The 23407-nt window shown below is 37.0% G+C and overlaps 1 long non-coding RNA gene across 1 annotated transcript in view; it reads right to left on the reverse strand.

Moving 5' to 3' along the window:
- LOC134653534 (uncharacterized) overlaps positions 1-23407 on the reverse strand; it is a 38230-nt gene that overhangs the window by 2049 nt on the left and 12774 nt on the right. The gene's annotated exons all lie outside the window — the stretch shown is intronic.

Raw genomic sequence — 23407 nt, forward strand, 5'->3', positions numbered from 1 at the left:
CAGTGCGGCATATTAACTGCCTGCTGAAAGGAAAATTAACTTTCAACTGTTTTCAGTTAAAATATTACAAATTCGTGCTTTGAATTGAGCAGATAACTACCAAGTGTTACCTATTGACTGATAGCGATTTATGCCAACAGTTTTATCTATTGAAAAAAAAAGAAGTCGATAAAAATACTCTTAAGTAGCTTAAGAAAGTTACTTAAGAGTTCCTACTGTAGATACTTAGGTAGGTACTCATAGCAGCCGTAGGTGCGAGTCCGCTGTATAAAGGTGACATTCGGATATCAACTGCACCTGCACTACTGTTGCGACATTACTGCTGCGGCTATGACGCGGGTGCTGTATCTGTTGATTGCCTCAAATTAAATGAGTGACGGATTGAACGTCGGGGCAGGTAATGCGGCGGCATGAACGCCGTCGCAGTAATGTCACAACAGTAAATGCAACTGCAAGTTGACATCCAAATGTCACCTTTACTCGTCAGAATGGCAGGGGCCCGTTTCTCAAAGGTACCACTTGCACTTGTATTACAAGTTACAAGCTTTTGATAAACAGAGGGCACTGGGGCCCGTTCACGGCCCGTTTCTCAAAAGCTTGTAACTAGTAATACAAGCGGATGTCACTTTTTGCCAGCTTTTGTTAGAAAGGGACTTCCACTTGTATTACAAGTTACAAGCTTTTGATAAACAGGGCAGTCATGCGTGGTACATCTGTCAAAGAGCATAATTTAAAAGGAAAAGTGTAAATTGTTGTCGCGTTGCCGTAATTTTGAAATGTCATAGTTACCATACTTTTTTTTCACAATACTAGTCATGTATTTATCATTTATAAGTAATCATTTAACTAGTAATTTTATTGTATAATTCAAAAGTTATCGCATGAACATGTCAACTGCATATACAGAAACCACAATAAAATTGGCCATTACTGGTATACGCATACAGATAGTCCAGGAGACCACCGCAATTTGCCTACGTCACCGGAACTGTTAAGGATAGATATAACGGTCGAGCCCCTCATTAGCCGCCATCTTAATATTCTAGTATTGTTATGTTAAGGACGCTCTTTGTTGTATTATTGTGAATAGTTATCTGCGTGTTGATGTAGTATTATGGCAACGTTATCGCGATGAGATGGGTGTAAAGGGTCATGAGGTTTATGTAAATACCGATCTAGGACTTACCAATTGACTGTTAAGAGGAAAGGTGACGATGGCTTCTGCATTTTTAAAGTCATCCTCATTTTCTTCTCTGGATATAATATTGACATTTGAAAAATATATTTACATAATTTGATGTACTTAAGTATATTAGCCATAGCTAAGCCTGTGCTACGGCTGTACTATATGCCCTCACGACTGCCCAAAAAAAAGGAGTGTATTGTTTTCAGCGTTCATGTTTGCATGTATGCATGTATGTGAGTTTACCATACAATTTTTTTATGCTTTTAAGTCTTATTAAATATATTATTAAAACGGGTCACTCACGTAATTTAAATCGAAAATCACTTGACATGTTTCACTCCGTACCGAGGAGTATCATCAGGAGCAGTTTGCTCCGCTCCACCAACACGAGCTCCTGATAAAACCTTGATACGACTCGCAATGCATTTCACTTGCACCACATAATAGAACTGTATTGTTATACAAATAGAGTTTAAATTCGGAAAGCGAGTAAAGTAACTTGCGATATGGGCGTGACTCCAACATTACATTTTTCATCATTACCCCAAAAATGAGATTCATATCGTCGTTAGATGCTTTTGCTTACAAATTAGATTTTATAAACACAAGAAAATACACAAACATTATAATATTAAATGAGTCAAAATCCGATTTAATGCTAAGAGAATATAAAATTGTTTTTCTAATTTGCTTTCTTAATGAGCAAAAAGATTGCTTCGTAATTACATATACTACTTTTCTAATTTAGAATTACTGAGATGGAATCACTACCAAAAGGGTAATAAATAAGTATTTTAAATAAGAGTGCTAATAATCTATAGAATAGAAGATGCTTTATTCAAAAACGCTTAACTAATAAGACATAGATTCGTTATAAAGCGTTACTGAAATGGTCTCCACTCAGCTTCATGTCAAGGAACCTTTTGAGGTCCCCGACTCTGGTCTTCGGTGGAAACCGTTCCGAGAGAGCGCAACTACAATAAGTTAAGTGTATACGTACCTATAAAGGGGACCACTGATTAACAGTCCGCCGGAAGATGTCGGTCTGTCAGTTAGAACAAAAAGTTGACAGTTCCGAACAACTGACAGGCCGATACCGTCCAGCGGACTGATAATCAGTGGGCCCCTTTAGTGAAATAACATTTAAGTGTACTTTAGATTATATTAAGACTACTTTAAAGTTATTTTGTATAGCACCATTAGCACAATTAAACAATAATTGCTTACAATCTTTTCCCTTAAAACACAATATCTGAAATTTCAAAAGGTATTGTTATTAAAACAATAAGTACCTACCTAAATTCATGAATTGCGATCTTCACGGATTAAAGTTTATTTTCGTAATCCTTATATTAATGGCGACGCCAGGAACGTTTGAAACAGAGACAGGCATATTCGACTTGTTTTAATGACAACTTCTGACATGGCACGATTATTTAATACCTACCAACCTTTTGCAAAAAGTTGCAATATCATCGGAGAATTGGTTAGTATTGCAAAAAATTGTAAAGTCATCGGCGTTATTTTTTGCTATTCGGAATACTTTGTAGAGAGAAAGAAGAAAGAAAGAAGAAAAGTTGCCAAAGAAAGCCATGTAAGGATGAAATTAAACTAGAGGCCCAACCACACATTACAACCTGTCACTTTTTGCACGAAAATACAGTTAATACCTTTAACAAACGTATTTTGTAATTTAGAATCGGAATCAAATTCATTAGAATCGTGTGATGTGTAGAAATCTGGCTGAAAAACAGAGCTGAAGTGTCAAGTGTGTAGTTTAGTTTACATTTTGTACTTTTTGATGGCAATAAAGTAATTTCATTCATTCGTTCATTCAATTTTATTTCATTTCAGGTTTAGAGTTGTGAAATAGTAATGTCGAAGTGGGCCGCGGGGATCCATGATTTGTAAAGGAGTATGAAAGGTACTTGTTTGTTGAATGGGGGCATTAAATTTTGTATAAAACCGTCTCGCAGGTTCATTTCCCCTATTTATTAGGTGCTCGAGATGGTTCAGCCCGCACCTTTAGAGCGTTGAGTTTCGATATTATTTCCCGGGTAATCTCCCGACTTAAATTTATCAAAGAGTATTGTTATAATTTTTGAATACGGTGAAATTGAATATTTGAACAATAAATATACTTAGCCTGAGGAAGACGGTACATTAATTTTGCGGATCGGTGGTAGAAAGCAGTCATTGACACTATCATTTTTCGCATTAATAATACCTACTTATAGTGCCTACATTACATGTTCTTACGTATAGGTATGAGCACGAGAGTTGAAGTCACACAACAGCAAAATCATGTAATGACACCGAGATTTTGAAATTAGTACCTACCTATTCTTATTTCGTACCGATAGAACCGCCAACTGCAACGTGAACCAAAAAGTTTCTTCAAGATTTTTTTTTTTAAGTCACATTCACTCGTTCATTCATTCAATATTGATACTGTTTTTGCGATTAGTACTTTGTGTGACTTGTTTTAATTAGCCTATTGTATCCTCCAAAGCACACTATTGGCTAATTTTTCTCATCAAAAAATGTCACATTTCCAAAACAAAACACTTCTGTTTTCTTAATTTACTTGCTAATCTGGATGCTCATTTAGGTCGGCCCCTTAAATCTTTCTGGGACAATTTAACATTCCCTGGGATAAAAAATAGGGAACTCCGCACCTCGGAGTGTCTGGGCGATGTCCCGGAAAATGGGATTATATCAATATCATTTCGCTGGCAGGACAAATAAAAGGTTTTTTGAACGAATCGTGTACCATTTCCGGGACGTGTTCGAATGTGCTCAGGAATTTGTTGCCAATTTCCCATTTGTATATTTTAATCGAAACACGCGTCGGCATTTTAACTATAAATCATTATTTATAACATAGAAAATGTATACGAAAAGAATTAAATAACTTAATATTTCTGAACATATTTTGTTAGAAGGAAAAAAGCTTCTATTTTAATTTTTTCCTGAATTTCAATCTGTTTCTTGAAAATATGTTATTGAAATTCTGCACGGTCCAAAATTATTGTTTGTCTCGTATACATTTTTATAGGTACAGTCGACGTCAAAGATATTATGTTTACACATTTGCACCTTACTCCTTTGTTATACGGCGAAAAATGTAAACACGAAAAAAAAAAATGTAAAAAAAAAAATGTAAAATGTAAAATGTAATCTTTAACGTCGACTGTACATAAACTCTGAGAGGGGAAAATGTAGGCTTCGGGGTTTTCATAGCATGGAAAACTAAACTATGCTGTCTTTACTAACAATGACAATAGTACATTACGATACAAGTGCGAAAAATAGGAGTTCGCAACGAGTGGCGATAAATTTGAAACACGACGTGTTTTAAATCGCGACACGAGTTGCAAATTACCTTTTCGCACGGTGTGTATGGTACAACGTTTTACAGTACATTATGGACCTTTACATTTTGGACATAAGCACGGTATTACTGTAATTACCGCACTATATAGGACGGTAAAGTAGCATCATATGTACTTGTAAATTAAATTAATATATTTGAACTGGAAGACCTAGTTAAATCTTTTTATACTTACATATTGTTGCTAGGTATATAAGTAACTATCTCGCAGGTATCAAGTTGAGTTTTATAAGGAATAATAATGGACTTATGAAAATTACAATTTACCACAATTTCTATAAGATGACTTTAAAAAAAATAAAAAATAAACAATAACGATAATATCGTTATCGTTATTGTTATTAATTGACGAAATAAAATTCCCAGTCTCTGGTATAAAAGGTGAACATGTAGGCCAAATGTTAACCTTTCAGAGTATGCGTTAGAAAACCACATCCCGTGGGTATATATAATAGAGAAGCAACGCTCAAGCACCTCGTACTTGTTCCACATTTTACGCGAGATAAACGAAGGGTTTCAGCCCCCTTTGTGTAACCATAGAGAAAAAAATACATAGAGTGCTCACTCCATACATCAGTTTTAGTACCAAAAAGACTATTAGCATCTAGCATCGAGTAGCGGAACTATCAGTACTGCTACTTGACAATAGATGTCGCCACCGACCGGAAAGTCTTATGCTGTTGAGATAAGACTTTCCGGTCGGTGCTACATCTATTGTCAAGTAGCAATACTGATAGTTCCGCTACTCGATGCTAGATGTTGACACTGAAATTAATAGTCTGAAGTGATGTATGGAGTGAGCACTCTATGTATTTTTTTCTCTATGGTGTAACGCCGCTCCGCGCGCCCTACTTTCACGCGTTCTATTATCAACGCATAGGCTGCAGATTCTTTACTATACCTATTTATATATTACAAACTTTTATTTAACTTGCATGCATTTTATACTCTTCTTCCTGTATTATCTGTATTGTTTTCTGTAATGAGGTGTGCAATAAAGAGTATTTGTATTGTATTGTATTGTATACTACGTTGGTGGCAAACAAGCATACAGCCCGCCTGATAGTAAGCGGTCGCCGTAGCTTAATGGACGCCTGCAACTCCAGAGGTGTTTGTTACATGCGTGTTGCCGATCCTAACACCGCGCATCCTTGTAGAGCTCTGGCAACCTTACTCACCGGTAGGAACACAAGTAACACAACACCATGAGTAGGGTAAATGCAAGCATGATCTCACATTGTTCTGTTTACCCGTCTGTCAGTGCGCTGCAGACACGTTAACATCTTCCTCGGAGCCGTCAGTTAGAACGTAAACAACGTTATTCGTAAACAAAGGTAAACAACTGAACCAACGTAAACAAGTCTGAGAAATTAGAAATTTTACCGAGTTTAGAAAACCCATTTCTAGAACGATATTAGACTAATATTATTAGTCCACGAACTGGGGCCCATTTCTCGAACGGTATTAGCCTAATATTATTAGTGTGTTGCCATGGTAACCCATACGATTTGTCAGCTCGCGGACTAATAATATTAGTCTAATACCGTTCGAGAAATGGGCCCCTGTTAAATCGTATGTGTTATGTGTTTAAGCACTGGCATCCTGGACGCTTCGGGCCTTCGGCCCTACGCGGTGTCATGACAACACACTAATGATATTAGACTAATATCGTTCGAGAAATGGGCCCCAGTACCTACCCGTGTTTTTATTGTATTTCAATAATAAAGATGTTTTGTGTAAGGTAAACTAGGTAGGTAATACTTACTCGTATACAAGATTAATAACAAACATAATATGAAATAAAATATCTAATTTTCTACCCCTCCTTAAAATGTATTAATTGAAGCTTATTGTCTCGGTTCTCATTATTTAGCTTTTCAAAAGTTATTAGCAACAAGTTGAGTTTATTTAGGTCCTGTATTTTAAAATATACAGCGGCTATTTTACGGCAAGTAAAAGTTCATGGATTTTCGGATGAGTTGGTTTTGGTATACGAATTATCTCGAAAAAGTTAAAGCCTGCATTAAAAATATTTTTATTAACTGATTTGCAATTTAATCGTATTTAGTGACCAGTAACATACAGCACAGTATTACTGAGATCATAATATTACTCAGGAGAAGGTCCTGGGTTCGAATCACGACAAGGCCATTTATTTGAGTCCTTACCGCAAATATTTGTTCCTGAGTTATGAATGTTATCTTTGTATCTAAGTATGTATATCATCCGTTAGTATCGACAGTATAAGCTTTGCTTAGTTTGTGGCTACGTCGATCTGTGTAACATTCTACCCAAATCTTTATTTATTTGTTTCTTCACAACACACGCTGTATGAATCTTATTATTTTGTCAGCGTTAATTTGGGCATGATTCTCCTATAATATTTTATTTATTCAACGGACTTTCGTAACCTTTAAGAACATCGATCTACTTTGTGGGGACTTCCTTTCCTGGCCCCGTCCGACCCACGCTTCTTCCGCACATGGTAGCCATTTCAAAACTTTTCGGCAAGATCAATCATCTGTACAATCGAGTACACAAACATTGTTACAAGCCAATCGATCTAATCTAACCTTTAAATGAGCAATTCTTGTTTATTTATTTATTTATATACCTATATATTTTGGGGATCTCGGAAACGGCCAACGATTTCGATGAAATTTGCTATATGGGGGTTTCGGGGCCGAAAAATCGATCTAGCTAGGTCTTATCTCTGGCAAAATGCGCATTTTTGAGTTTTTATATGTTTTCCGAGTAAAGCTTGGTCTCCCAGATATTGTTCCAAAAAGATAACAAGCTTCTAATGGGTACACAATAATAGACAACAACGCTGGCTTGTAGTTTTTGACCGTTTTTATATAGACCGTAGAGTCAGCAGCAGAAGTTGCTAAGCGGGCGAGATGTTCAAAATTACCTTGAGACGCTCTTATTCTCTTAACAATAAAGTCGCGTCAAGATCGTTTTGAACACCTCGCCTGCTTGGCAACTTCTGCTGCTGACTGTACTTGTCTGGTTCTGTCCATCACCACTGCAGTAAACCAAAGTTTACACAGCTATCAATCATTGAAAACTCAACGTTGTTACGTCAACCTGACACCAACATGTCGTCGCAATACCCCATCAAGCATAACAGCCTTAACAACGATTGGGGAATCAGTTCGAATTTGGACTTTATCGAGCCAGAATAAGGCAAATGCAATTGATTGCGTTTTATAATATATGTTAGGGCTATTATACATGGCGGGGCAGAATAATAATTATGAAAAGTGAATTTTACCGGCTAATAGGACGAGAACGGAAAAAATGCTCTCGATGGGATTGTCAACAATCCGTAGCCGAGTCATATAGATCTAGTATTCTCTTTTCTGTTCTCAATTGAATTAATATATGTGGGTGACCGAGCTTCGCTCGTAAAACATATAAAAACTCGAAAATGCACGTTTTCCCAGAGATAAGACCTAGCTAGATCGTTTTTTCGCCCCCGAAAACCCCCGTATAGTATATATAAATAAACAAGAATTGCTCGTTTAAAGGTATTAGATACATAGATAGATAACATATAGGGTCTGTACGAAAAGAGAAGAGTCGTAGAAATCGTAGAATATAGGGGCTCCCCTATATTTCACGACTCTTCTCTCGCACAGACTAATTAAATTATTTCTTATTATTAAAACTGGTAGCATTTGCCTCATATTTGCTGTGGGAAAGTCTCGATCAACTTTAGTATATATTTATGCTGCCATATATGTATAATATTCACAATTGCTCGGGCCTCTTGGGCCCGTTCACAGCTGAGGGTATATGCACACACACACGCTCAATCAATCCCCTTTAATTGCTCTGTGTAAACAACCACTGAAAACTTTATGTTACCACAGATTCAATATCACAGTTGGATTAGCCGCGTCTGTAACGTGATCCAGTTTTAATGAGGTAAATGTAGCTGTACCCCTAGTGTACATTTCATTCGATAGCGTGACGTCACGTTCTTACGCGTTTGCGTTAAGTGTCATTTTGTATGGGATTTTGAGTTTCCAAAACGTCCCGCTAGGCGCGCTGTTCAAAATCCCATACAAAAATATACATACCTAATGCAAACGCGAACGCTCGTCACGGACGTAACGATATTGAATTAAATTTACGATATTTATTATTTGAATTAGATAACAGACTATTAACTTTACCCACTCGACTTAGTCATTTATTTTATATGGCCAATTTACAAGTCGAAATTCGTATTGTTTGCTCACAACTGACATTTAAGATTTTTAAGCCTTACCACTAGTGCCTTAGCAGTGGTAAATTGCTGCAGGGGCTGCTCCGGTTGGTTGCCAAAAATAATAACGTAGTAATTACTGACTAGTTTCTAGCGCTGTATACGATGCATGTAGTGTGTAAGGTGATTAACGTAGGCCGGGTGAAAATTACAATTTCGCTACATGTCTTAAATGTATGTAGGTATTCTACTCGTAAATAGTAATTGAATTTTATTGTGAGGTGTTCAGGGCCCATAGACAACATGCCAATCGCTAACGCTCCGTAGCGAACGAAACGCAACGGTCACTGTCGCACTAATACGGAAGAGTGATAGAGAGACACAAAGCGATTCGATGGCGAAGCGCAAGCGATTGTCACCTTGGCTAGACCGCCAGATATTAATGCAATCAAAAAAGAAATAGAAGTAGTAGTAAACTCTTTATTGTACAAAAACATATTAAAAGTACCTAACAATGAAGCAATTAAGAAAAGCTAAGTTTTTTTTAAATTCAAAAATAATAAGTACTTTACTTCTAATATTTACTTATCTATGGGGCCCTTGTCAGTGCCAAGGTACCGTCGGTCCTCGAGCCCAACGGGCTGGCCAGGGCCGATGGCAAGAGGCCTGACGGAATGACGCTAGTGCCTTGGAGTATGGGTCGGCCACTTGTCTGGGACGCTACCTGCGTAGATACCCTGACGCCGTCCCATATTCCAAGCACCAAAATTGGCGCTGGTGCGGCCGCATCCTCAGCCGAAAATTCCAAACGTCGCAAATATGCGACACTATGTAGTAGCTACATATTTGCGGCGTTTGGAGTGGAAACCCTGGGGCCGTGGGGACCTAGCGCGCGTAGCCTCTATAAGGAGCTGTCAAAGCGCCTTATAGAGGCTTCTGGTGACCAGAGGGCTGGCCAATATTTTGCCCAGCGGATCAGCATTGCCATCCAGCGGGGCAATGCGGCCAGCCTTCTGGGTACCCTACCGAGCGACCACGACCTAGGCCAAATTTTTTATTTATAAGGTTTTATTTTAAGTGTTTTTATTAGTTTATTTTCTTTGTCTGTGATTACGAATAAAATTTTTATAATGTGCGGCAACTAGAAGCACTTACCTTATCTATGCACTTCTAAAATGTATATCATTTTATAATTTCTGCTAACTTTCATTCCTTTATAATTTGTATGTTTTACATTCTCTTTTTACTTATTGTTAATTGTTTCCAGGTCTCGGCAAACCTCGACGGTGTTGGCGAGATGACCTCGACGCCTTTGACAGGAACTGTACGGTTACCATTTGTCACTGACATAAATGCCGTTGAGAACGTAATTTACTTTCTATACATCCCGTTTGCACTAATATGCGAGTGCGAGCGAGATGTATAGAAAGTAAATTACGTTCTCGACGGCGTTTATGTCAGTGACAAACTGATGGTAACCGTACTGGTGGGAGACGGGTCAAGACCGGGATACGTGGAAAGAGAGGAGGGAGACCTTTGCCCAGCAGTGGGACACTCTAGGCTCATATAAATAAAAATAAATAGTAGGTAATGATTAGCAAGATATTACATGAATACCTCCCGAAAATATCAATTTCTGACCACTCCACCGTACAAAAAGTTCCCGGTCTCGAAGGCACTTTCTTTTACCTGAAGAGGGATTCGAACTGTAAAAATCTGTTTCGAATTTGATATAAGTAGATAATGTTACTCGCAGCGCATCTCGCTCGAATAAATATGAAAGTACAACCACAGGTTGCCATATCACACATACAAGATTGCCTGTTCAATGTCAAATGTGCTACGAAAATTAGAGTGTTATGTCAAGTGCCATTGGAAGAATTGAATTTAGAAACAATATATTACTTATGTAAATTATGTGATTGCGTAAATTATTTACTTTTGTAACAGTATATTCCAAGATATAACCACCCACTGTGTCTCCTGAATACAGTTTTTCGTAATTTCCAATCCGCTAACCTTAATACATTTTGCGGCCGTTAGCGGCCGCTATGAAGCACAAAAGTGGTACCTAACTTTTTTTCATGCATACGCATACCTACTTCAATTTTATTATCTTAAGGGTAACATTCCATTTCTGACCGCAGCTGCACTACTGGTACTGAACGCGTCGCTGTTACTGTCAATTTCCATAGTAAAATGAACAGTAGTGCAGCTGCGGTTGGAAATGGAGTGTCACCTTTAAGCGTAAGCGTCATTCTAGATCTGTGAGTAGGTACTATGCTAGGGCGAATGATGTCAAAATAAGATGAAATTGACATGAATTAAGTTCGAATCGGCCTCCTGCTGAAATATCCGGCCCGCTCATAAATCACTCAACCCGCAACTGCCGATCCTAATTTTCGTACGATTTCGTACGTATATTCGTATATTTCCCCCATTTCTTATTTATGCCTTTGCGGAACAAAACTAGATTGGTACCGGTCCCTAGTCTACCCTTTCCATAACAGGCGTAAGAGCCATTCAAAAACTCATTCAATTGTGTGCTTTATTCTCGTGTAGGAAATTCCGAATTCCAACTGATCTCCCAAAGACTCCAAATATTGGAAAGACGGTCAGGTGGGATCAGACGGTTCATTATTTGTTCATTTTCTAGTTTCATTATTCATCTTTCACTCAAAGTGACGCGTCTGAACACAAAATGAACCGAAAGTGAAAAATGAATTCATTAGTGAAACAATCCAACAGTGTTGGATATTTTCAGTCGGCATCTTTCACTCGCACTCCGAATGAACAAAAAATGAATAGTGTGAACACAGAGTGAACGTTTATTCGGATTTTGCATAATTTTCTCGAATTCTGTGGGTATACTACTACTTACGTAAAAGCAATAAAATGGTGTTCAAGTGGAACGAATAAAATACTCTATTATTATTGGAGCATTTTATAAATTGATGAGTAAGTAGGTAAAGACAAAACAATCCGCGCAAATTCTATAAATTTTATTCTGTAATTAGTGATTTAATCTTAGAGATTAGTGAAGAAGATATTAAACTTAAAATAAAGACGATTGTGACCCTATATGTACAACAGAATTGACCAAAATAAGACTACTACAATAATTTCTTCGAGCGATCCATCACCGCCGTCGACGCTTTATTTGCTTCATGCTTGTTAAAATCTTTATTATAATTATGATCACAAATTAAACTTACCTATACTAAGACGCACAACTTTATTAGACGCCATAGTGAAAGAAAATTAAAAATGAATAATCTTTCCAGCAGCCGTGTGAACGTGAAATGAAACGAAAATGAAACATTCACTCAAGTGAACATTCATTCGAGTGAACCGTCCGATCCCACCTTTACGCGTGGTGGGACAAATAAGTAGTACGTATATGTACAGGCTGTATTTTAGTTACCGTAAAACCACAAAATTATGGTCCAGAGGCCCGTTTCTCAAAAGCTTGTAACTTGTAATACAAGTGGAAGTCTCTTTCTAACAAAAGCTGTCAAGTGACATCCGCTTGTAAATATTACAAGTTACAAGCTTTTGAGAAACGGGCCTCAGTAAGTATGTACTACCTATTTGCAACTGGCCCACAAGTTCAATACATAATTACTTAAGCATAGAAAAAATACCAATATTAACAATGTTCTATGAAGCTTTCACGACGACTTTGTTTTTGCACGATCTATTAAAAGTACGACTACCACTATCTATTTATCTGACTACTAAATTACCTACGCATTATTGTACCTAGTTGATACCAGTAATAAGACATTAACGACGGTTATCAACGGGTACTCAAATTATAATCAGCCACTTAACACGAAAGCCGACAATCGAACGCTTATCAGTCGGTTTTGATCTGTTTACCTACGACTCGCACTGAAAGGGCAATACAAACCGACGAGCTGTTATAATGCAATAATCCAAATACCTACTCCCGATACACTTAAATAATCGTGGGGCCAATTCTAACTTACATAACACAGATAAAGATAGTTTATTATTCAAGTAGGCTATTACAATGCGCTTATAAACGTCAAATAAAGCTTCACCGGTTCTAACCCTAACACCTCTGTCTCAAGAAGATTTAAATCCCCAATTGGAGGAGGGTATCCCAATATGGGACCGACAAAAAACTCGGTGGGACACATATTTATGTCACAATTATAATTCGCCCATACGGTACCACCACGGTAATGAACTATTAAACAGGCTAGAAATTACCCGACGCATTTGAAACAAAAGAAAGTATGTCAGCGTACGACCTTAAGAACATTATCTAACATCTGACAATCGCTAAAACATTACCGTGGCATGGGAAATATCATGTTAATACAATAAGAAACAACAAGCCGACAATGTTAAGTCTAACGCGTATTTCCGCGCTCTGATTTCAATTTTGTATTTTATAACGTGCGAAGATCTATATTGTAAGATCCAAATAGAACTATGTGGACCATCCATTTGATCCTTTTCTACATTTTGCGTTTTTCCCGCTGCATGTACATGAGGTTCCATTCGAATTGTCCTGTTGTAGCGTACTACAACAGGTCAATTCGAATGGAATAAGTATAGGATTTTAAAATTGTAAATAATGAATCGCTGCATGATTTTTCTAATGTTGATAATTACATCTGACATGGTAACTTTAATATTTTTATCTTAATTTTACGAGTATGTTATAGTGCGACTATACTTCAAAGTTTGCATGCTACACTATGCAGGGTATCGTTGAACTAAAATATTTAATTGTACACCTTTTGAACCCATAATCAGCAAATAAATAAATACAAATACAAATACAAACGTACAGTGTGACATTAGAATGATAATTGAATGATGTTATTTAGTTAGGTACATCGTGCGCTTTCGCGCGCACTAATACTTCTACGAACTAGTATGAGCGAAATGCAGGATAGATACCTGATAGTCTAAATGCCACTGTTGCTTCACGATTTTTTTTTATGTGACAGCAAACGAGTAAATGTGATTTTGATCTAATCATCCAACCCAAACAAGCTAGGCTTTTTAGGGATAAGCCCGTTTCGCGACGCAACATTTTTACCGTAATATTGTTGTTATAAATTAACGATCGTAAAAATATAACCATGGCATGAGAAAAACCGTGTTATTTATAGCAGTATCAATAGCACAAACACACAACAAAGTTATAATAAACGTCGCTTTCTCACTAAGATTGCTGTTAGTTTTTGTCTTCAGGTAATAAATTTTATATCGTGGGAAGATATCCATTGTTAGAAAACAATCACACATTTGAGCTTAGTACGCATATAAATAGGTTTTTAACTAGAACTTATTAACTTTTTATTGCAGTTTCATGGTAGTTGACAATGTTGACATCTCAATACACTTATAGTTGTATACTATAAAGATATAGGTACAGTGAATATTATAGTGTTACATGCAATAAGCCATAAAAAATCTTTTCACCATACCAGCACGTAAAGGCTCTCTGTATTCTTCCAAAAGGAATGAGAAAATTGCAGTTGAAAAGGCCAAGTATGTTGATACAAATTTTGAGTAGTTTCCTCATGTTGACAGGTATAAATTACATTGAAATGTCTTTGAATGATAAATATTTAATAGCGTCCATTTGGATTTGATTTAGAATATTGTACAGTTAGTATTTTCCTTGCGTTGGTGTGTTGAAAAACTATGTGTTTTACTCGGTAGCAAACTTTGTTTCAGCCTCGTGCTTTGAAACTCTCGCAACAATCCACTTTTCGAACCACTCGGTACGCTTGTGGTTCATTTATTGAATCTTTCGCTTGCTCGGTTATAAAATATTATGTAAACAACAACTTTGCCCCTTTGCAAAATGAATGGCATTTGAATAATGACACCATAATTTCATGTCTATTTCATAATAAAATTTATACATTTCGTAGGATCTTATAAATTCAAAATACAGTAAACAAAAGGCAAACGGCAAATTACTCCCCATTGTGATATACTTAATTGTTCTCTTACTTGTAATTGTAGCGATTGTCAGAGCAAGAATTGCGGTTCGCTCGGTCGATGTCTCCGTGATGTGTTATGGTATGTATATGTCACCGTAAAATTGTGAACCCGTTAGTTTATAATCTAACGTAGGTTAGGTTAGGTTAGATTATAATCTCCCTGCCGTCAGTTTATAATGTAACTAGCGAGATTATAATATGACGAGTGTTTACAATTTTACGGTGACATATATAAGAACATATATTTCACGAGTGAGTGTAGTCCAAATATACTTTTCAGGTCTAAAAATATTTGAAAAACCGGCCAAGTGCGAGTCGGACTCGCGCACGGAGGGTTCCGAACCATCAACAAAAAATAAATAAATAAATAAATATTATGGGACAATCTTACACAAATCGACCTAGTCCCACGGTAAGCTGAATAAGGCTTGTGTTGTGGGTACTAGACGACGATATATATAATATATAGATACATATAAGTACTTAAATACATAGAAAACATCCATAACTAATAAGGAACAAATATTTGTAATGAACACACAAATAAATGCCCTTACCGGGATTCGAACCCGGGACCTCCAGCTTCGTAGCCTTCGTAGGCAGGGTCACTACCGACTAGGCTACGGAGGCCGTTAAAAATAGAGCAAAACAAGCAAAAAAACGGTCACCCATCCAAGTACTGTGACCCCGCCCGACGTTGCTTAACTTCGGTCAAAAATCACGTTTGTTGTATGGGAGTCCCACTTAAATCTTTATTTTATTCTGTTTTTAGTATTTGTTGTTATAGCGGCAACAGAAATACATCATCTGTGAAAATTTCAACTGTCTAGCTATCACCGTTCGTGAGATACAGCCTGGTGACAGACGGACGGACGGATGGACAGCGGAGTTTTAGTAATAGGGTCCCGTTTTTACCCTTTGGGTACGGAACCCTAAAAATGGTTCACTCACGTAATTTAGGTGGGATATATCACACGACTCTATATCAAAATAAAATCAAAATCAGACACACTCAGAACTACTCAGAAGTAACAACGCCTGCTTTTACCTAAATATTTTTAATGTGTGGGTCTCGTGGGTGATTTTAGGGTTCCGTACCCAAAGGGTAAAAACGGGACCCTATTACTAAGACTCCGCTGTCCATCCGTCCGTCCGTCCGTCCGTCCGTCCGTCTGTCACCAGGCTGTATCTCACGAACCGTGATAGCTAGACAGTTGAAATTTTCACGCAGATGATGTATTTCTTATTGCCGCTATAACAACAAATACTAAAAACAGAATAAAATAAAGATTTCAGTGGGGCTCCCATACAACAACGTGATTTTTGACCGAAGTTAAGCAACGTCGGGCGGGGTCAGTACTTGGATGGGTGACCGTTTTTTTGCTTGTTTTGCTATATTTTTTGTTGATGGTGCGGAACCCTCCGTGCGCGAGTCCGACTCGCACTTGGCCGGTTTTTTTTAGTATAATAACTATGAGTATAGTCGAGTAGAGAAAGCAAATTCTAATGATATTATTGCTGTAGAATGTAGATTGCCTGTTCATTACATTATGCTAAATGTGGTGCCATAACTGTGAATGGATTTTGATTAATGTACCGTATACGGTTAATTAAATGAAGTTACTAGCTTTAGCTAGCGTAGATGGGGTATCTACGATGAAGGTTCTATTAGTGCTACGACGTAGCTATCTCTACGCCTTTCAAGGGCTTATAATAATATTTAGTTTATTCGTAATCAAATAGAATGGTAATATTCGCATTATTGTCAAAGCGAGCTAGATGTTCAAAAGGATGGATTTGAAATACATCAAAATACATGCAGTTCAAATTGTATCCGACTATATCTAATTGACTTTCTACTTTTACATAAATAACCCAATTTCATGATTTTAAGTCGGCATGTTACACTGGAGGCTAATACGAGCGTACATTTTGAAATTTAAATGATGTCATTTAGTTATCATTCGCGCATGAATTTTGGTCGTACATGGTTGTACATGTATTAACCCAAGGAGACGCACGGGCGAATATAACAAAATAGTTGTTTGTGTTACTCGTATTGTGTGTTACTTGTACCTGATGCTAAATAAATGTATTTCTTCTTCTTCTTCTTCTTAAAATGACATAATTTTGATTTAAAAATGTAAGTTTGAATTAGCCTCCTGGTTATTATCAAAAACATTTGCTTTGTTTCATAAAAAACGTAAAATATTTTTGCGGGTCACTTAAACCGCACCTTTATTATAAAAACAGCAGAGGGGCTACCGCGAAACCCGACATTCCCAAATTGCGGGGATCTTTCTCTTTTACTCCAATGAAGGCGTAATTAGAGTGATAGAGAAAAATGCTCGCAATTTGCGAACTTCGATTTTCGCGGTTATAACCCAGAATACCCAGATCCTTCCGAGTTAATCAGAACTGCATCAAACAAAGCGTTCGTTAAAGTTTTTATTGGGCGGTTAAATTGCTGGCCTAGTAGGTAAAGTTACTAGTATGAGTTAACCTACATTCCATGGTTTGTGGTAACAATAAACGGCCGACAATATTTTGGTATTTCCTGCCGTACTTACCTATTTTATTTTCATAGGGTATGTTTAATAATTATATATTTAGGTACAAGGGGATAAAAATGTTGTTTAAGCGCTCGTGCTAAAGTTAATATCCGAGCAAGCTAATAACAAAATTAAATCTGCTCCGAAAAGTGAATTGAGCAATGCGAGGGTTTTAAGGCACGAGGGTTAAACAAACTTTGCCACCGAGTGAAAAAGAAAAGTTTTCACCATACCAACAAGTTTATTATGAAATTCACATTTTGCATAAAATTTTCCATCGTTTTTTACGGAAACGTACGAACGTAGTGTCTTGCTATTTTATTCAGTCTCGGTACAAAAAGTACTAACGTTGACTGAAGTAGAATGATAAATACGAACGTTTCTGAGAACATAGGTACGATGGAAAACAATTGAGTACTACATCTGTAAGACTTAGTTTTATACCTTCGGTTAAATACTTTATTGAGGGCTGATTTAGACGGCGCGCGAACTCGCGTGCGATTTTAGTTACATTGCGGACTGTTATGGTTACGTCCAATTTAACCGAGCGATCAAAACTCGCAATGTAATGAAACTCGCATGCGAGTTCTCGCATCGTCTAAATGAGCCCACTTCTCGGGATTCCTTTGTGCCCATTTGGGTACATTCAAGCGGCGTTTAGCCCCTATCTGTCACTGTCACGCCACTTCGGCTGACACGGGTCGAAGCAGAGGAGAGGAGGCGATGGACATTGCGTTGATTTAAACGTCAATACTGATGTTATTGTGTAGGTACATATTGACACTATAATATAAAATGTCATTCAATAGAACATGCTAACTATGTAAACAAAAGTTACTAGTAATTTGACATTCAGTGTCAATTTTAGTATGGCGGTTTGTTTACATAGTTAGCAAATTCTATTGAATGACACTTTAGACGCATATAAAATTATGTTATGTAATGACTTTAGTGTTCTTTTCTCATACTGATAGCAAGTCCAAGATTTGGCAAAAAGTTTTTCCAATGTATTTTTATCTTAAATATCGTGCACTAAAATCACATTCACTCATGTGTTCATAATAATACCATATGACGTCTACTGCCGACCGCTAAGTATATTGTATAAGTACCTAATGAAACAGTTGATAGAATTGTATAATCACAGAGAGAATATGTTGTATTGTATAATATTAGAATGTATATTCACATGAAAATAATACTAACAACACTATTAGCACGTAAGGTTTATCCGTAAGTGCTAGTACGAGTATGTACTCGTATAAACAAAAAATAAACATATAGTTGCCCGGAAGGATCTCTTAGGCCTACTTGCACCAACTCACTAACCCGGGGTTAAGCGGTTAAACCATTAACCTAGTGTCAAATTGTACTGGTAACCATGGTAATTCCAGGTTTAACCGGTAAACCCCGTGTAGAGGAAGTGAGCCTTAATCAAGCTGAATTTCGTTGAGGCGGCATAATATATGACTTTGAATACCACACACATTGTACATGTATTTCTGCAGGAATCCTTTTAAATAATTTCAACGGCACTTTCAACTCACGTCAGAGATGATGGATCTCGTCGCATCAAAATGTTATATGTGTCAGCAGCGATTCCATATAAGAAAATCCATCATAAGTACAGTCACAGAATTTAATTTCCGTACCATTTCGTACCTCATACTACTATCACTGTGACAAGGCACGAAATGGTACCGAAATGTAATTCCTTGACCGTACCTAATTAATTACATTTCCCATCACTTACACCACTTGATCTTCGACGACGTTACACATTAGCTACCAACGCCGGCCCTTTCATTCCACGTCCCTGGAGCGACAGTATCTCACAATTTTCGCATCACGCCGTTACCTACGACGGTAGCGACACCAACGTCTTTCATTTATTCTGATTTTACTTCTATTTTGTCGATATACCTAATACACCAGCTTAGAACACAATGATTCAAACCGCCGGACGACATGAGCCTGTCAGTTACAACAAAAAGTTGATAGTTCCGAACAACTAACAGCCTGATATCGTCCGGCGGACTGATAATCAGTGGGCCCCTTTTAGACTTTGCTTTTTACTGAAATTGGATTTTAAACATATTTTACGCTTTACAAGAGCTAATAAAACTGTCTTGTACTAACCGTACAATTTAGTCGTATTTAAAGCTCCTAATACCTTGAATGACACTGGCGAAATAGTCCCACTGAACTGAAGCCATTTAATTTTTAAATAATAAATGAACTAGTTCTTGTATTTTCTCGTTTTCCATCTAAGTCTATACTCGTGGAGCCTCCGTTCAAGCTAGGTAAATGTTCATAAATGTTCAAGATGGCTGCCACATCAACCACTTACCACCCCACATGCCTTCTGCCTACAGATTGAATATTTCAAACAATGTGGCACGACGCCAACACTATTTGTGTAGGTACACGTACCTAACTTACTTATTAAGAATAGAAAGTGATGTGGCGAAAACACAAATTGACTCACATTAGGAACTTATGTCGTCTGCAGAGATTTTTATTTGATATTTAGATTATTGACGTTCAGTTTGTTTACTTATAGGTACTTTTTAGGGTTCCGTACCAAAAAGCTAAAAAAAGATTTGTACCCTCATTGCCTCAAGCATATAGAATGATATAGTACTATAAAGTACAAGTTATAGTACCAAAAATAGCATAACTAGACTAGGGTGCCTGGGGTTCTCAAACATTTTAACCCGAAGTCTAGAGATTAACTTTCTTTTTGCGGGCCAGATTGTGTAGAATTTATCTGTTTTCACGGACCGAAGTTTAGTTAGACACCCCTATGCACTGTACTTGAGCATGCATCTTTCGCATGTTGACTGCGCTGCAACATTCGTCTTCATAAACACATTATTTATGGAGCATGTCTCAATGATCTACAAGTTACAACCAACACGATCGAGTTTGGAGGAAACTTCTGGTACTTGGAATCAGTATTATTGACTTCAGACATATGTTTGTGAGACTAATAATATTGCAATAACTGAAAGATTTATGAGTTCCCTAAAAGCAAAGATAGGTTTTTTATGACGGGTTTCAAATGGCCAAAGTTTTCATGAGTGTCCGAGAGTATCCGATCCGTGAAATGACACCATATATTAATTCGATCTCATTTTCGTCACGCTTTTGATCGTTGACAAGCAATCTTGTACAGTCACCTGCAATAGTATGTTACACAATGAAGGCTGCAAGAATATCTGACACGATCTTATTTTGTAGAGCCATAAGAGCGTGTCACATATTTTTGCTGCCTTCGAAAAGTAACATATTATTGCAGATGACTATATTTTAGATCTGTGAAATAAACGGTACATCGCTCTGACTTTCCTGTTGCTAAGCACAAAAACACAATCGGTATCTCGCAGAGATACGAACAAATCCCACGTTTAGTTCATTGTCATGTCAGGACAATAAATTCCAGTAAAAAGGTTAATTAAAAACGTAACGGAGCGTTTTTAAGCAAACACTTCACTTTCTAGAATGATTAGAGTCGAGATAAGAGTGTAGTAATTCTGATTGTATTAATTTTATTTAAACCTAATATCAATTAATTCTGTTTTATTGCTATTAAGGCGCGCTACTACCTAAACGACTTTGGCGTACATTTAAATCATTTATTTATGGTTGTCCTGCCATAAATACTTCTTATTTTAATGATGTTATAGCTGATAAATATTATTCGAGCATCTCTTGAGAATTGCAACATGTAGAGGTGAATACCCGGACATACGAAAGCATTTTCGCCCAAGCTGAAACGGAGACCTTCGCTAACGCTCGGACAAATATTGTGCATTTGGAACATTTTTAAAGCAGAACTCAGTTATATTTCAAGTGACATTCATAATTACTTAGTTCCAAAAAAACATGTGGTTTGAACCCACGACCTTTTAGTTTAAGGGGACGGTATATGACGTTTTCGATTTAGACCTCACTTTGTGCAATCAATTTGTTCAATGAATGATTAATAACTGCATTAAATTATACGTAAATCTATTCACGAAGAAGCCGTGTACCGGCTCTTCACGCCATATTTTTTTTTATTTGCTGTAATTCTCTACAAATCGACACTAAAAGTGTCCAAAAATCAAAATATGGAGTTCCGTTTGAGCAAGACGCATTACAGTTTTGTCTTTGACAGTAATTGAGTTGTTGTGGGATTTTGAAGGCTAGATAACTAAACTACCAGATTATTATCTACTTATATTTTTACTCACAAATACAACACAGAAATTTAATCCCAAATGTAAACTTTCGTATAATTTCCATACATTGACGACATCACTCAAAACTCTTCTTCGAGTCAGATGGCCGTTGGCCTTGCATCGAAGCAGACGTGTACGTCGTTGTAGCTCGTTTTTGACATTATTATAGACATTTCATCATATACGCATACGAAAATGTATACCAGTAGATAAATTGTATTTCATAAAATAGGGTAAATAAATATAATCACGTCGAGCTCCAGTCAAATTTTAAATGTGAGTTGTTGTTATTTACGGGTCGTAACGGTCGAAAACAGCAGTAAATTATCCTAAAACAATACGATTACAATTGAATTTAAGTAACTTGTTCCTTCAAAACCCGCTTAAAATGAAAAAAGTTTAAAGACTCGTTTTACTGATTGGGATTGATTTTCATTATGCTGGTATCAATTTTGCGTCATTATAAAAATGTATATGACTTCTGTACGTCAATGACTTTTGATGTCAATTAATTGTAATCTTGTATTTATGTTAGAGAATATTATATGTTCATTTAAATATTACTCATCTATTAATACGAAGCGTAATTCGTTTAATACCTAAAGACTTGCAGTGTCTACACCTACTTTGTTGACGTTCGTTCCGTCTATGTATGCGATTACGTAACGTGCTGTTCTGATAATCTTCAAGAATCAAGATAATTAATAACGGCAAGACCAGCATTTAGTACCAGCGAGTTTTGCGGATTTGGAGACCGAGATGAAGCTTACAGGCCAATATCGCTGCGGCCTGGCCTGCTTATTGTTATGTGTATAAATCGAATGTTATATTAATTTACTATAAAAAACAATGTTTTATTTCAATGACATTCTGTGCGTAGAGGTATGTATGTTTCGGTGATTATAAGAATTATGTCCACACAATAATCGTGCAAAGCAGAGACTGCATTATTTCTTTACGGTATAAGCGGTAAGGAAAAACTCATTGGTATCCTGGCTCGTACCAATGAGTTTTTCGGAACTTCTGTACGAAATATCATTTGATATTTACCACTAGCTTTTCGGTGAAGGAGGAAACATCGTGAGGAAACCTGCATACTCGTAGTGCATACATTTGCGAAGAAATTCAAAGCTGTGTGTGAAGTCCCCAATCCGCATTGGGCTAGCGTTGAGATTATTGTCCATACAGGGTGGTCCAAACCGTGACGTCCAAAAATCGTGGGCTATCATAATGTACCCCATATGTATGTTAGCCGATTTTTCGTAGTTTTCAAGTTATGATTTTTTAAGCTTTTAACTTTTCCTATGAAATTCCGGGGTTCCCATACAGAGTGGCTGAAAAATAACTGCATTCCGTTGCCAGGGAGGTGTTGGGATTATACTGAGCAACTTTTATTATGGGACCAACCCCGAAATCGCGAAAAAAAAATTGGCTTTTTATACATTTTGGCTAGTCCATTTTCTATGGAAGGGTAATTTTTTTTCGCGGTTTCGGGGTTGGCCCCATTGTAAAAGTTGCTCAGTATAATCCCAAAACCTCCCTGGCAACGGAAATGCAGTTATTTTTTAGCCACTCTGTATGGGAACCCCGGAATTTCATATGAAAAGTTAAAAGTAAAAAAAAATCATAACTCGATAACTACGAAAAATCGGCTAACATACATGGGGTATATTCTGATAGCCCACGACGTGAGGAATCTAAAAAAAAATTTTTGGACGTCAAGGTTTGGACCACCCTGTATATAGGCTGAATTATTATTATTATTTATAGGCGGTACGGTACCGTTATTATTTATCAATACCGCTTCGTTTTGAAGGTACTATACCTGTTGAAATAT

The sequence above is a fragment of the Cydia amplana genome, chromosome 13 (assembly GCF_948474715.1).
Source record: "Cydia amplana chromosome 13, ilCydAmpl1.1, whole genome shotgun sequence".
NCBI classification, from domain to species: domain Eukaryota; kingdom Metazoa; phylum Arthropoda; class Insecta; order Lepidoptera; family Tortricidae; genus Cydia; species Cydia amplana.